At 35.4% G+C, this 16,125-nt stretch overlaps 14 annotated features.

Moving 5' to 3' along the window:
• Nucleotides 1-504: part of a mobile genetic element that runs on past the window's edge.
• An 873-nt stretch (nt 505-1,377) lies between these two features.
• Nucleotides 1,378-3,510: a mobile genetic element.
• A 398-nt stretch (nt 3,511-3,908) lies between these two features.
• Nucleotides 3,909-3,945: a tandem repeat.
• A 1,279-nt stretch (nt 3,946-5,224) lies between these two features.
• Nucleotides 5,225-5,256: a tandem repeat.
• Nucleotides 5,257-5,666: 410 nt separating this feature from the next.
• Nucleotides 5,667-5,937: a mobile genetic element.
• Nucleotides 5,897-6,021: a mobile genetic element.
• Nucleotides 6,022-6,025: 4 nt separating this feature from the next.
• Nucleotides 6,026-6,484: a dispersed repeat.
• Nucleotides 6,472-8,085: a mobile genetic element.
• Nucleotides 6,734-8,105: a mobile genetic element.
• Nucleotides 8,088-9,821: a mobile genetic element.
• An 800-nt stretch (nt 9,822-10,621) lies between these two features.
• Nucleotides 10,622-10,631: an inverted repeat.
• Nucleotides 10,622-10,827: a mobile genetic element.
• Nucleotides 10,636-10,683: a tandem repeat.
• Nucleotides 10,818-10,827: an inverted repeat.
• Nucleotides 10,828-16,125: the final 5,298 nt, after the last annotated feature.

The raw sequence follows: 16,125 nt of genomic DNA, 5'->3' as shown, positions 1-16,125 counted from the left end.
TTGTCCTTAAACTATGTAATTATCTGTTAGAGTTTTATATAATCTGTAATCTCTATATCTAGTAACCTATAAGTTAAGATGTCCTTATACACCTACAATATCTATCTTATATTAGAAACCTATCAAGCTAATACACCTGCTAAAGTCCCCTATAATTATTATTTCTTTAGCGGCTATAAGTGCTATATTATACTAGGTAGTCTAAAAAGTCTAAAGTGTGCTAAATGTACAAAGGCCAGTAAGCTATATATAAATATATCTTAGGCGATGTTAGATAAGACTTGTAAAGAGTATAAGAAAAAGGTAGAAGGAGATAAGTTACTCCTTATAACTCTAATTGCGCATTTATTACGTAACAAGAAAATCCTAAAATAGGCAAATAAACGCGTACGGTAAAAGGCGCTGTGTTTAGTAAATAGAATAGTTAAGGCTAGCAAGTTAGACCTAGCTAAGGAAGTTAATTCTAACTGTCCTGCAGCGTCTAATAGCATGTGTACCTAGCTAATATAACATAACAAACTAGGCCTAATATAAGGTTTTACTAACCTAATATTACTTAGCATTAGGGCTTAGTATTAGGGTATTAGGCCTGATTTGTAGGGCCTGATTTGCGAGGAACAATAACATAAATTTTTTTAAAACTACACTTACGCATCTCTCTATACAGCTTTAACAGGCTATAGACTATTGTTGTAGTTATATTAGAGTATTAGTGTTAGGGTTTATAATAGATTAGGCCTAGCAAAACTACACAACAGCTCTGTAACAGCGCAACAATAACAAACAATAACAACGCAGCTAACACAGTCGCAAAACTAGTGCGCAGGTATTACTTAACAACTGCAATAATGTTCTCTACTTCTTAGAAGAATATAGTGTGTTAATATGTAAAGACTACTAAACAGGCGTTATTAATCTTAACACCTAGCTTATATAGCACTACTACGTGCCTACTATAACTTAAAGAGAGATTATTAAGCAATTCTGTTACTACATGTTAACTAAACCTAATAATATTAAACTTCTAGACAAGCTAGTAATGCTAATTAAAGAGCTTAGGGCGCTAGTAGATGTGCTGCAGTGTAGGACGTATGCACTTGTTACTGTTAGTAAGGATAAACTCTACTAGCACTGTAAAAAAGATTACTAGTAAGCTTAGATAGGAGAAACAAGCTTACTCTATAAGACTATTAAAGTTTAGAGTTTTTTCTGTTTAGTAGGGATGCAGAAATAACTTATTGTTAAAATAGACAATACTAGCAATCCTAAGAATACTAGTATTAAAGTTACTGTGTAAGAAGAGCTAGCCGCATATAGCTTAACATAATAACAAATTTAAGAAGAGCTATAGATACTAGAAGTAGCAGTAAAGACTAATACTGTGTCCGTGCGCGCAACAACTAGAGTCGCGCAACAACTAAAAACCACCTTGATGCTTAAAATTAGATAAGGCTATAGAGCCACCTACAACGGCTATTATTTTATAATGTTGTAGTGTAGTACTAATTAATTACTTGCAAAAAAGATGTACTATTTAAATTTGGCTGGTAACTTAACGTTGCGGCCACGTGATGTGGTTTTAAGTAGGGGAGCTAGGGACGGCAATAGGGGACTACAACCACCAACATTATCCCTAGGACTACATTTTTAACGCTTTTTTAGCTAGGTTGCTTATAAAGCTCTCCTTTTACACTTTTAAGGTAATTGTATAGCTTTTGTAGTGTTAAGCTCTTGTTGTTAACGCTGCTTTTCAGCCTAACGTGCAGCTCTCTAAATTACTGTGTTAGCCTTCTCCTTCTTACGCACCACCTTAGCTGCCTCTCGCGCTACACGCCTCTCCTCCTTCTCCTTCTCCTTAACCAGCTTCTTAGCAGCTGCTACTTCCTTACTAGTAGCTTTTCTAAGCCTCTCCTCCTTCTCCTTACGTTGTCTGACTTGCTTACAGAAGCGTGCTTTGTTAACCTTTCTAGGTGACTAGAACACTGCACTACCATAGTACTCCTGCCGTTGCTGCAAGTCTATGGTTTTACTCTTCTTTTTGTGCTTCTTCTGCGTCTTTAGAGTCTTTTTAAGGCCATCTATCTTATGCTAGAGGAGTAAGGTTTTAACTAAGATATAGTAGATTAATTGTCTTATCTTTTTAATGTTACTCTTACTCTAGTTTTTAACTACACGCCGCAACAACGTCTCTATTTTAAGCTAATCCTTATTGCTATAAACAGACAATAAGGACCTATCTAAATCTAAGCTCTCTAGTGTTTTAACAAAGCAATAGAGGATAATGTTAGGATTAAGTAGATAGATACCTGTTGCCTTAAAGGACTTAAGTATTAGCTTTTTAGTAAAGCTACACATCTACACTAGCTAGAATAGGCAGAAGAAGTCTGCTCTAGTAATAGGTGCGTTATTTTATGCCTTATAGATGTGTGTTATAACTGCTTTTAAGTACGCTGTTAATAGAGGCTTAAACAGCACTATATTAAGCGGCTGGAGCGTTTAGGTTAAGTAAGGGGGAAGGACAGCTAGGAGGATCTTGTAGATATTACAGTACTTAATAAAGTCTATTATTACGTAGGATCTGTGGCTATCTAGTATTAAAAGCCTCTACTTTCTTTGTGCTTTCTCCTTAGTGTAGTAATTAAACACCTGCTTAAGCCAGGCAAGGCCTATATCCCCATTTGTCCACCCTAAGAGAGATAATGTAACTATTATAGAGTGTTTTCCTAGCTTCATTTCAGCTACCTAGTCTAATTTAATACTAGCGTTGGCTAACTTATAGATAATGCCTAGTAGTAGTACTGTTCTATTACTACACACACACGCTATAAGCGTCTGCTAAGCTTAGTTACTATCCTAGATAGATGCTTTAATCTCTCCCTTTATCTACATACGCTTGCTAAACACCTGTTTTATCCTGCCTGTAATGCTAATTATAAAGCCCTTCTTATCTATATTATATGTGTAGCAACCCTTAATAGAGTATATAGAGATTTTATGCTGTAGTAGGTTAAAGTAGAGCGTATATTTATTGTAGGAATTAGCGTTGTAACATAGTTAATCTATCCTAGTAGAGTAACGCAAGATGAGATAGATAGAGTACTTGTTAATAAAGCAGGTAACCTAGCTCTTACTAACTGGATTTTAAGCCACTAGCAACGCGAAATTTTAGATTATCTCTCTAGTAGGTGGTAAGTAACAAGTACTAAGCAACTCTATGTACTTTACAAGCTCTATCTCCTGTTATAGCGTTAAACGTTGCTAGTTAATGTCCTTAGTCTCCTGGGAGTCCTAAACGTGCTTGTGTCTCTATACTAGAGTTACGCAGTTAACGCTGAACCTAGTAGAAAAATACTGATACACAAGTTTTTTGCCTAGTTTTAGCGCATTAATTGCTGTAAGCGCTTTGTTAATAGCTGCTATAGTTGTTAAGTTACAACACGTCAAAGTATAGTGTAGTTGTGATGATTTGGTTGTTGCGCGACTCCGGTCGTTGCGCGCACGGACACGGTAAGATAGGCTAGTTTAAGCGCACAGAATAGTTAGAGTTCTTTAAGGGCTGAAATCTTAAGCATCTTGTCTACTAAGCCTACGCGCCTAATTGTAGTAAAGACTAGATAAAGCTTACTACTAAGCTAACAGAGTAACTAGTTAAGAGAAGTGTTAGGGGACTAGCTACGCTTCTGTATAAGCTAAGGCGCTGGCTATACAGTGTAAAGCTAAGTAAGGCTAACACCTAGCTGCTAGCGTAACTGTAGAACCTAGAGAGTTAGGCTTAGTATGTAAGCTATATAGCGAAGTTTATCTACTTCTATCTATAGGTGCTAGCTAACAAAGAGCAGCAGATTATCTGCATAAGAGAAGGACGATTTAACTGTAACAGTAAAGAGATAGTAAGTAGTAAGGAGGACAGTAAAGATAGCAAAGATAGTAAAGAAAGTAAAGATAAGAGCAACGCCCTACAGCCCTCCTATAGATTACGTAGACTAATACTAACACATATAAAGGTATTATAAGACAAAATAAAGAACACTTTTAAGTTATTTATATAGATAGTTAAATAGAAGGCGTGTGCAATTAGACTGTAGGATGCGCTTAACATTAGTAAGTAAGCAATGTAGGTAGACGCACTTCTAAAGTCTATTAGCTTGTTTATCTTTATAAAGTATTACCCTAACACACTATCTACTAGCTTAATACAGTTTTTTACTATCCTTAGTATTAACCTAGACATAGGCTACTTATAGACTATAAAGAACTATTAATACATGCTAGCAGGTATATTATACTACATGCAAGTAATAAGAGCTAAAAAGCTACTTCTAGGCATGCAGCGTAATATATAGACAGAGTAGAACTATAATTACTTTATTAAGATGTAGTATACGTATCTAGTAGACAGTATGTTTACTCTAATAGGTGTAACAATTAGTATACTTACGTATAGGAAGCATGTTATATTAATATCTAGTAATTTAGGTAATATATACTAGTTAGTAGATAAGTAGATATTCTATCTAACTAGTTAGCAGATTAAGGTTAGCTGCTTCTGCAAGATGGCGTAGGACTTAGTAACAGAGACGTCTAAGATGCTGTAGAAGCTGTGCTAGGTAGATAATAAAGAAGAGCACTTTACAATTAATCTTAGGTAGGTTATTAATAATATTACGTTTATAAAGTAGGGCACGTCTTTTATTAACGCACTAAGTAATAAGCTAGAGAACAGGCTTACTTAAATGCTGACAAGGGTAAGGACTATAGACAGCAGTCTGCAACTAAAGCGCGCTAACAGGTAGTAGAGTGTTAAGGCAGTGCAGCAGTATATAAGGCAGATAGACTGCTTCTTAGAGCTACTACTATACAGCGTGCACGTTACGTTAGGGTAGCTAGGAAGGGGGTTAGAAATCACAATAATTTAACACTGTAATAGGATACTGCAGGATTATAATATCTTTATTAATAACAGGTAGATTACAATAGTAGTCTGCTATTATAAGTTATAGTTGCAGTAGGACAAGCTAAAAATTATGCTGCGCTTCTTACTACTGTAGCTTAGGTAGATTATAGCGCTCTACTTAGTGTACATATAGCTGTTCTGTAAGTATCTAACGCTGTAGGTGCTTAGTAGTAGCTATAGCAACTACGTCTAGTATAATGCATAAGGCGCGTAGAACACAGATTAACTAATAAGAGTTTTTAAGTAAGAAATATAGAAGAGACTAGGTGTTATACTATATATACTTAACTACTAGTATACTACTATAGGACTTACCTAAGTCTATATTAGAGAGTTGTTTAGTAAGGGCTACTAGGACAACATTAGTAAAGTAGATAAGGCAGAAGTAGAAGATAATAGTAAGGATATTATTAATCTATAGAACTTACGCACAACTGTAAGGGTTATAGGCAACTACAGCGTGCTAATTAATATTATCTAGCATCTTAGCGTGCGCTTAATTAACGTATTTTAGCTGCTTATTACAGTATAGCATAAGTTCTAAGGGGTTAATAGCACAGGTAAGGTACGTTAAACAGCTGTTGCAAGCAGCACGTAGAGGAAAAGGCTAATGCAGGTAAGCATGTCTAGGCTGGCGCTGCTGCTGCAGGACAAGGAGGTGAGGGTAGAAGACCTGCGCAAAGACAAGATCTGTACAGCGCTGCAGCAGGTGCTATATGCTTAGGAGGAGGGGCATGTACAGTTGTATTTAGTAGACTAGAAAGAATACGTTTAATATAACTGTAACCTAAAACCTTAGGTTAGGAGAAGTTAGGAGAATTGTGCTGTAGGCTAACTTGCGACTGTACAGTAATTACAAGTTAGAACGTGTAAAACAGCTAAATAGCAATACAGACACTTTAGAGACGTAGAAAGAAACGCCTAGAGAAGGGCCACTAACTAAAGTAGTCCCCACAACCTAAGTAATACCCGCTAACCTAAGTAGAGCCCCCTAAACTAACTAGAGCCCCTAACCTAAGTAGAGCCCCTAACCTATGCGGATCCCCTAACCTAAGTAGAGCCCCTAACCTATACAGATCCCCTAATCCACGTAGTTAGCACTAACCTGTATAGTCAGCATTAACCTGCGTAGTAAGTATTAACCTGCGTAGTAAGCATTAATCTATATAGTTACATAGTCAGCATTAAGCTGCGTAGTAAGCACAAACCTGTATAGTTCCCTAAGTAGTTCTATAAGTAGTGCGTTAACCTAAGTAGTTACCCCACCTATGTGGCACGTCCAACCTAAGTAAGTCCCCTAATCTAAGTGGTTCCTAAGTAGTTCCCTGCGTAGTTCCCTAAGGAGCGCGCTAAGTAGTGCGCCACCCTAAGTAGTCTAAAAGTAGTCCCCCTAAGTGGCCTAAAAGTGGTCCCTGCAAGCTAAGGAAGTCCACATTAGTACCCCTAAGTAGTAAGAGCTAATTATTTAAGAAGAGCCCCTAATCTAAGAAGAGCCTACAATCTAGAGAGAGCAGACTAAACTAAGTAAGTGTTACGATCCTGTGCTAGGGCACGGCACAAACATAAGTACTAGCTAACCAAGACCCCTAACTCCGCCCTAAAGGAACAAACAGTAGAGAAGGACAGGATAGAAAGGGTTGTTACGTAACTGCTTGTTAACAAGTATAACACATGTAACTGCTTATTAACAAGTTTAGTATAATATACTTGTCTATAAGCACCCTTATACATTTTATTAGACTAACTCTAGTTACTTATTAATAAGTATTATATCTCCTTAGTATATAGCTTATAGGAATATAACGCTTATAGTTTGTGTTTAACCTTATTAATTAGGATTGTCTTTAGAATCTTAATCTGTGCTTAAACTAGACAGTCTACTCTGTACTATTTAGTGCACCCTATCTTTACAAGCTTTGCTTAGTTAATAACCCTAACTAATCTACTAGTACTTATCTCTAAGAACTAATAGAATTAGTGCTTATAGTCTTTAACTAAAGTACAACTTTAACATTTTAAACACCTCTAAGATAAGTACTATTAGATCCTATGCTACCCCTAGCAACTCTATGTCTAGCGACATTAACGTAGATATAACTGTTACTACTAGCACTATAAACATTAATAAGCCTAACCTTTACTACAGAAATTATAGTAAGCTTAATAACTAGCTTATGCAGTAGGACCTCTTCTTTACCTCTTAAGGCAAGAAGGTTCCTAAGGCTAAATAAGTAGTCCTTGCAGCTAGCTATATGCGTAGTAAAGTGTTTACCTAGATTAAGCCCTTTATACAGCAGTACTAAGCTAACAAGGCCTAAGATAATATAGATAAATAGATAAAAGACTTTAACCTATTTAAAGAAAAGATTAAGCTAATCTTTAGAGTCTTTAATAAACTATATATTGCTTAACATAACATTTAGAAGATTAGACAGGATAAGTCAGCTACAAACTACGCTGCAGAGTTTTAGCAGTTTACTGCTAACACTAACTAGGATAACACTGCCCTAATTACTATGTTTTAGTAAGGATTAAAGCCTAAGGTTAAGGAAGAACTTATGCGCACCAGCGCGAGCACAGAAACCCTTAACAAGCTTATTAATACTACTATTAACATTAACGTATAACTCTATAAACTTTAGCAGGAACTTTAAGATAACCCTAGAGCACGTACTACTGTTATTACTACTAACAGGCTACTACTAAGGAACTAGTAGCGCAACAACTTAAATTAAGGACAGTAAGGAGGCTGTAATCAGCTAAATACCAGTTATTGTATTTACAGCAACACTTAGAGTAGATACTACAGACCTAAAGCAATAGACCTCTTAAAACTTAATAAGGGACTACTAAAGCGATAGAACAAGAAGCCTAAGGGGGGTAACTAACACAGAGGCAGCAGGTACTGCTACAACTGTAGTAAACTAGGCTACTTTGCTAGGGAATGCTAGATAAACAAGGTTTACTGCTAGTTAAATGTACTTACCTGTAATTATAATAATACAGATGCTAGTAAATAGAAAATGCTTACTAATAACATAGGACAATTGCTAGAAGAACTAGAGTCTAGTCTAGAGGACTATAATATCTGTATTATACCTCTAATTTGTGTAGCAACACCCTACTAGGACAACACACAATAAAGCAAAATTTCGATATAGGGCCCTGCACACTAAAAGAACATTAGAATCTATCTTAACCCAGCAAGGATATACTATCCTAAGCTTCCTAGAGCCTCTAGGCGTCTAGTTGCTGCACGCTGCCTGGTTATCCAACCTAATCTGTTGCAAAAATTTTCAGATTTGCAGAGCACAGACCTCCCCTACAACAACAATCTTATCTTATCTTATCTTCTAAGACCTTACCTAAAAGAACACAACAACTAACAAAACATCCTATCCCTACTAGATAGCAACAAGCCTTTCCTTAGCTTTCTGCTTTTAACCCCTTCTTTCTACTCCTAGAGGTCTACTAGTTAGGCTAGTAAGAATAGAACAAAGGCAAGAATAGTAAAGCTAAGACTGCCTATTCCTTGTTTTATAGCTCTGAAAAGCAGATAGAGACTAGGTACCTCTTTCTGTGCAAAAACAAGCTCTCTTCTAGTTATTTCTTAGTTATTTCATTTTAAAAAGAGAAGGAAACCCCTACCTAGGACCAGGACTCAGGACTATAGAACCGCAACCACCACCTAATAGAGATTACTCTCCAAACACAGGGACAATGGAAATAAGCCCCCCTAGCTCCCTAACCCCTCTAGGAGAGATGTATTAGCCTATACTAATCCCTAGACCTCTGTCTATACCCTTATCGTTAACTCTACACCTACAATCTACTCTAGGAATACACTAGCCTAGTATATTTAACAAAACTATAACATTACCTCTACTCTCTCCTCCCTCTAAACAACCAGCTAGTAGAGCTGCTACTCTAACAGCACCTAGGCTTCCCCCTTTCTAATTTAACATAGCTACTAGGCCTATAAACTAAGCTTCTATTACTAAGACAGTAAAAGAAGCTCTATCTATTGCCAGGACAATAGTTATCTAGGCTTCTTCCCTAGCTACCTTAAATAAGAAATAATTAAACCTCTTAGACCTTCTAGAAATCTTTTAAGACTATACAGAAAACAACAGGATAAACAAACAAGGCCTCTCTATCCTAGCGTCCCAAGTATCTAACCTTAAAACAGTGTCTAAATTAATTAAAATAAGAGCAAAACTCCTTTAAAAACCTACCCTAGCTACTAAGACTTCTACTGTTTAACCTTCTACCTAGCCTACCTTATACGCAACTGCAGTTTTAGCCAACTATCCTAAGAACACAGACTAGTAAACAGTTATAAAGAAGAAGTAACCTACTATTATAAAGAACTCCCTAAGTGTATACTAACTAGTTCTTACACTGGAGTAAGAACTTCCCTCTTTTACCCCCCTAGAAATGCATAATGCTTTTAACAAGGCCTTTATAGATAAAGGAGTAAGCCTCCCTATAATTGCCTCTGCTAGCCTAAGCAGAAGGAACAACATTGTTCTTACTATAACACCCTTCTTTACAGCAAAATACCTGCTTAAAAACTAAGTAATCTAGTAAGCAGTTACTACCTATAAGGAAGCCCTCCTAATAGAACTATAGCACAAAGTAATCCTACACAACATCCCTACGTCCCTAGAAACAAACTAGGACCTAGAGGTGCTTAAGTTAGAAATAACTACCTTTAACAAAGGCCTAACGATAGTAGGAAACCTATTCTGGCTAACAAGCTACAAAAGGAGACAAAAGCAGTAACTAGGATCTGTCTGTGTAGTGTTTGCAATAGAAAAATAAGTACAACAAGCTATACAGAATAGACTATACCTACTAGGAGATATAGATATTAGGTTCGGGGATTTACAGCATGAATCCGTGCTAAGGGGTTAGTGCGCACCGCCGTTAATCCTCATCGTCTGTGCTCAAACTTCAAACCTAAATAACTTAACAACAAGTAAGGATTAACGGCGGAGTTTAGGGTTATTTAGGTGCAGTATTTTATGCTGATTCTAAAACTAGTCTTAGATAGCAAATCTGAGCTTAGGTTGTTGTAATGCAAGCCTCTACTTGTTTAGTGTTCCTAATAGTTTACTAGCGCACTGTCTGTGCGCACTACTGTTAATCCTTACTATCTGTGCGCACTATTGTCTATCCTTACTGTCTGTGCGCACCTCTGTTAATCCTTACTGTCTGTGCGTACTGCTGTTAATCCTTACTGTCTATGCGCACTACTGTTAATCCTTACTGTCTGTGCACACTGCTGTTAATCCTTACTGTCTGTGCGCACTGCTGTTGATCCTTACTATCTGTATGTACTACTGTTAATCCTTACTGTATATACACACTACTGTTAATCCTTACTATCTACGCGCACTTTTAAACCTTAATTCTTTAAACTACATTAGTTTGCTAAAATCCTAAACCTTACGTCTTTAGTGGGCAGAGGGACAAATTCTAGGTTTTTATAACTTAGAATTAGCCCCTACCTCCTTATTACCTTGTGCACCTATTATTCTTTACAGCAGGGCAGCAGCTGTCTGCCTAGGCTAAGGAAGTGTAGAAGAACTATAAGGGCTTAGCTTAAACCTACCTAAACTACACTAACTAAAAAGTCGTAGCAATCTATTATATAGATTAACTAGTGTTTAAATAGTATTAAAATCTAAAACAATAAATTATATGTTATAAAACTACTAATTATAGTGCTACTATGTAAATAGGGTTTGTAATATACAATAATTAAGACAACATTATAGTAAATAAATAGGACAAAAAATAAAAGGCAGGGTGTTCTTCTTAAGGACTAACCTTTAACATATTATTATTTTATTGCATTTTACACACTATAACCTAAATTATCTTTTACACTCTAGAGCGTAGAAAACTCTCCTTATATTAAGAGATAGCGGGCTAATTCTATGTTTTTAGGATTAAGAACCTGAAATTAACCTGCCCCTTCCCTCTCTTACCCTAATTATTACTTAGAACATTATTAAATAAGACTCTTGCTTACAAATATTTGTACTGTTTACCTTATTAACAATATATAACGTAAACCTGCTTATACTATTTTACCCTATATTAGTAGAATAACAGCATTACTTCTACACTACTCCCTATTATTAAGCACTTCCTGCACATATCTGTCTTAATCTTACTAAGGTAACGGCGCGCTAATTATGTCGCACTCCTATAGTTCGCTATTACCTAGTTGTTCTAGATTTAGCACTAGTAGCAGTTTACTATCTGTTACACAGGCAATATATAGCCCTTTTATAGCAGTAACTATATTATACACATTGCTGTTGCACTCTAAAATTATACTAATCTAATCTGTAAATCTAGTAATAGACAGTGTCTACTTAACGTACGTGTTTATAACAGCAGTTCTTAGTAGTAAAGTAAAGATGCCTAATGTAAACTTTTAGTACAATATAGACTACCTCTTTCTATAATCTAAACAGTGTCTAAACTCCTTCTAGTCTGCAGTGTAACTCTACTGTGTAGCTAGAGACCTATTAGCGTTTATATACAATAACGTAAACAACTATTCTCTTATAACTATAGCTAATCTATAGCCTCTTCTACCTAAAGGGGCTGCACGTTTACGTAACTAACCCTCTAAGGTTTTGTATTTAGTGTATATAGCAGACATAATCTATTAATATTTTATATCCTCTATAATGCCTGTAGTATAACTCTTCTATATAGCAAAAAACAGGCCCTTAACACTACGCGCTTTAGCCATACTAAATTCCTGCAAGGCAGCATCCTGGCTCTAAGTAGGTAGGAACTGGGTTTATAATAGCAAATGCTTAGTGTTAACTGTTAAGCATCTACTCCTATCTTTAGAAAGACTAAGCTGTAGCATTGCCTTTAGTAAGAACTTCCTATTCCTATACTATACCCTCTACATCTTTAATATCACCTTCTACTCTTTTAAACAATCTAATGTTGTAATTATAGCAGCCTTTAAAATTATACTAACAGCTGTGTCTATACCTATACCTAGAATTTTTTCTATAAAAGCCTTATACTATAACTGTTTCTTATTAAGTAGTTCCTAAACAGATTTTGCAGGACTTCTTTTCTAACGTTTAGATAGCCTTTTATCCCCTAGGCTACTTTAAACATTTTTATTCTCCTGTCTCTTTTCTTAAACAACTGTTGCTAGTGGTAACTGTAGCGTCCCTTCAACGCCCCCTTCTAACTCTTTAACCTCCTCTTTAAGAGCAGGTGTTACATTTTAATAGACACTTGTTATAACCTGCAGAAGATCTTGCTTATAAACACGTTAACATATCTAATGTAACACAACCTTAGGAGATAGAGCCACAAACACCTGCTAGCGTTAATTAGATATTACAACAAAACTAAAGAAAGGCAAAGTCTCTCCTGTCTAAACAGAGACTTTACAAAAGAAGTTAACATTGTCTTAGCTGTTTGTTAGCTGTTCTAGTAATAGTAGTAATGTAATATTTGTTATAGCGTGCGTAGGAGCAAAGTGCAGACAATATTAAGACTTTTATTATTATGCGCAGAGCAAAGTTAACGTTTCTCTAGAACAACGTTTTGCTAATCAGCACTGCAACAAATAAACTGCACTAGTAGGCCTAAAACAATTACTAAGAGCAGCACTGTTAACTGTACTACAGGCAACTATTATATCTGCTATTAAGTTTATTTCTTATAATTATAAGCACTAGTTTATTTCTTATACCTTATACTAGTATGTATTGCTTCTATACGCAGTATATAAACACTTAGACAACTACTACTATAAAGACATAACCCTAAAGGAATAAGTAGTAATCTATTAAGAGGTCTCTTTATTTACTAAAGAACAACATGTTAGATCTACATACAAAGACTTCTATCCTCTAAGTAACACACTAGACGTTATAGATAGTCCAAAGTTGCACTACTAATGCTACTAATGCACCTACTGTTAATACGTTAATACTAGATAGACTGCTAAGAAAAACATAAAGACCTATCTGCACAAAGTTTACAACATTACAGCCCTATGCTAGTATTAAGAGACATTATAGTACTAACCTTACATTAACATTGTTAACGCTTAATAGTACTTTACAGCAATACCTAGTTAATACTCTTATTATAAAGCAGCTTACTTATTTGCTGTATAGGAAACAGACAAGCAGCTTAGAACTACGCTAGCTATTAAACAGCATAAAATAACAAATACCGTACTAATTATACTACCTACCTCTATACTAAAAGACAAACATTTAAAACTAACACTACTTAAGAGATTGTAGTTATAGCTTAACTCTACAAAAAAATAGGCAACATATAATTGCTATAAGCGTCTTAATTCTATTAGTAAGACTCCTAGTATTTATACTAACCCTTAGCTTATACACACTTGCTTTTTAGAAGTACTATTAACGTTTACTTCTTAGAAGGAGGTAGTTGCTATAACATCTATACTAAAAGTACTAGAAGAACTAAAGCTACACTTTATCTATTATATAGTAAAGAGTATAGTTTAGATATAGTAAAACACAGCTGTTTAGATATTATAACATGTACAGATTGCTGTTATATAAGAGCACCCTTAAGATATACCTCTTTATCCCCTAATAGTATACTAAAACTTTAATCTTTGTTATACTATATATGTCTTAAAGATATTCCTATTCTTTATAAGGGCACTAGAGAAAGACGCACACTAAACTGTTTACCTTACCCTAATATAGAGATAAGCATAGTCTGAAATTAAGGTGTACACTAAGAGTAATAAGAGTTACCTTCCTTTAGTAACAGCTAACTACACCTAAACTAAATTGTCTGTACTAGAGAAAATATATTATAACTTTAAGCTTTTGCTTATTAAGCAGACTACCTAGACAGATAAATTAGAACTTAGCATCCTTCTTCCTATAGCAGTCATCTTACTAAATCTAAGCAGTACTAGATTTTAAGAGGTTTACAACTTTGTAACTAATCTCTTAGCCCTAAAGAAACTTACCTAATTTGCTGTAGTACAAGAATACCAGGATAAATACGCAGATTACTTAGAACTACTGTACCTAGACAGGACAACCACTAATAACTGCCTAATATCTATTAAAGAGGCACAGCGCTTCTAGGAGAAAGAAGAGAGCAAAGAACTACATTTAATTACAGAGGATAAGAACAGAAGTTAAGTAGATAGTTTCTAGCACTAGGTGCATAACTACCTTACATGCAAGTACCTAACAACTATAAGCTAGATAATATTAACAGCTTAGTTTGCAAGCTAGTTTTAATATAGAGAGAATCTAGATGTATTTGTCTATTAGAACAGCAGATATATTACTGTTTAATCTATTTACACATCTTTACCTTAACTCTAGAGTGTAGTTTAGAACAAATACAGCAGTGCATTGAAAAGCCTAGAACAGCTCTGTTTTGTTAACTTACAGAGCTTACTACCTTCTATACCTTAGGATACACTAGAAGAGTAAGCAACCTACGTAACACCTGGCTACAGCTTATTATTAGACAGCTCTCCTCAGCTATATACTAAAAAGGGATTTATTACTAGTTAACTAGTAGAAGCAGTGCGCACTAGAATATATAAGAAATATGCTATTACAGATTTAACAAACCTAAACTAGATTACTAAGTATAGCAACCTAGTGCAAGAGTTTCTTAAGCACCTAATGTGCTTAGTCTACCTTATAAGCAGACAACTAGCTATAGGCATAGAGATATTAAGTCTTTAGCACCAAAACACAGTTGCTAATAGACTGCGCAACATATTACTCTTTAACAGCCTAGTTACTGTAGTGCTGTAATATTACAAGGGCTATAACTGTAATAAAACACTAAAGACTGTGTATTAGTTCCTTCTACAAGAGATTAGATCCTTTCTTGTCTAGTATCTGTAGCTAATACGACCCTTTTATGTCTTACTATAATACTAATATGTTTCCTCTTAGTAGGATAGACACTATAAACTTGCTATAAGCAGTTTTCTTTAGCTAGATGTAAATAGCAGCCAGCACACAACCTTACATTACCTTAGCAAAGCTATTTTAAAGGCCACTATGCGTTAGATAGGCTAAGAGATTAATCTAAGTACCCTTTACTATTTACTTATTACCTTTAGAAGAAGAATAAACGCCTACTACAGGCTACTACAGGAGCTCTTAAGAGAAGAAGTAGACAAAATTATAGATAAAGCAGAAGCAGAAGCGCAAGAGATACAGGCTAGCTACTTACTAGAGACAGGCTATAATGTGTATGCACTAGACATATCTAATATTTTTACACAGATATAAGATATTGCCTAAGCACACTATAAGATATTATCCTAGTAGTATTATGTATTAGGGTTTAACAGCTTACTACACCTAAAAGACTAGCAGGCAACTCTAACTCTAAGCGACAAAATCCAATCACAACTAGATATTAACTACTTGTTATTACTTAAGGAGAACCTTAGACCCCACGCTTAGTTTCGAGGAAAATAAAAAGAAGCACTAGTGGCTATTATGTCTAGTGTGACTACAGTTGCATACGTAGCTAGCACTAGGTTGGGTAAGAGTCTACTCTTCCTTTTACTAGTATGTTATCTAAGCTATAGCTAGACTATAGTAGTAGTTCTACTTACAACGTTACGTACTAACATCTTAGGACAATGCAAGTTACTATAGATTAGGGCAACTATCTAGAAAGATGGCAGGTGTAACAAAACAGCTTCTATTATCCTAGTAACACCTAAAAGTATAGCGTAAAGTAACTTTATTAACATTATAAAAAGATTAGTATCTTTAGGTTGTCTTAAATGTATAGTAGTGGACAAATTCCACTACATACTGCAACCTAACAACTTATACCAGCCTTACTTAAAAAACCTTTATTTATTAGCCTAGTATGCTACTAGAGTTACCCTCCTGTCTACTACTGTTCTATACAAAGAGCAACGCTTTACCTACTAGCTAATAGGCCTATTAGACACTGTAGAAACCTTTAGGGAACCTACTGTTTGTACTAATGTCTACTACTAAGTACACATTCTGCCTTACTTAATAAAAGCTACAGTAGAACAGCTAGCAGAATACACCTAGTCTTAGAGCAAAGAATTTAAGAAGACACTCATTTACGTTAACATGCCAACAACAGCAGAGGAA

Source organism: Ascochyta rabiei, chromosome 18 (assembly GCF_004011695.2).
Source record: "Ascochyta rabiei chromosome 18, complete sequence".
NCBI lineage: Eukaryota > Fungi > Ascomycota > Dothideomycetes > Pleosporales > Didymellaceae > Ascochyta > Ascochyta rabiei.
Note: the sequence above shows the minus strand (reverse complement) of the source record. Positions and strands in the feature narration are given on the sequence as shown.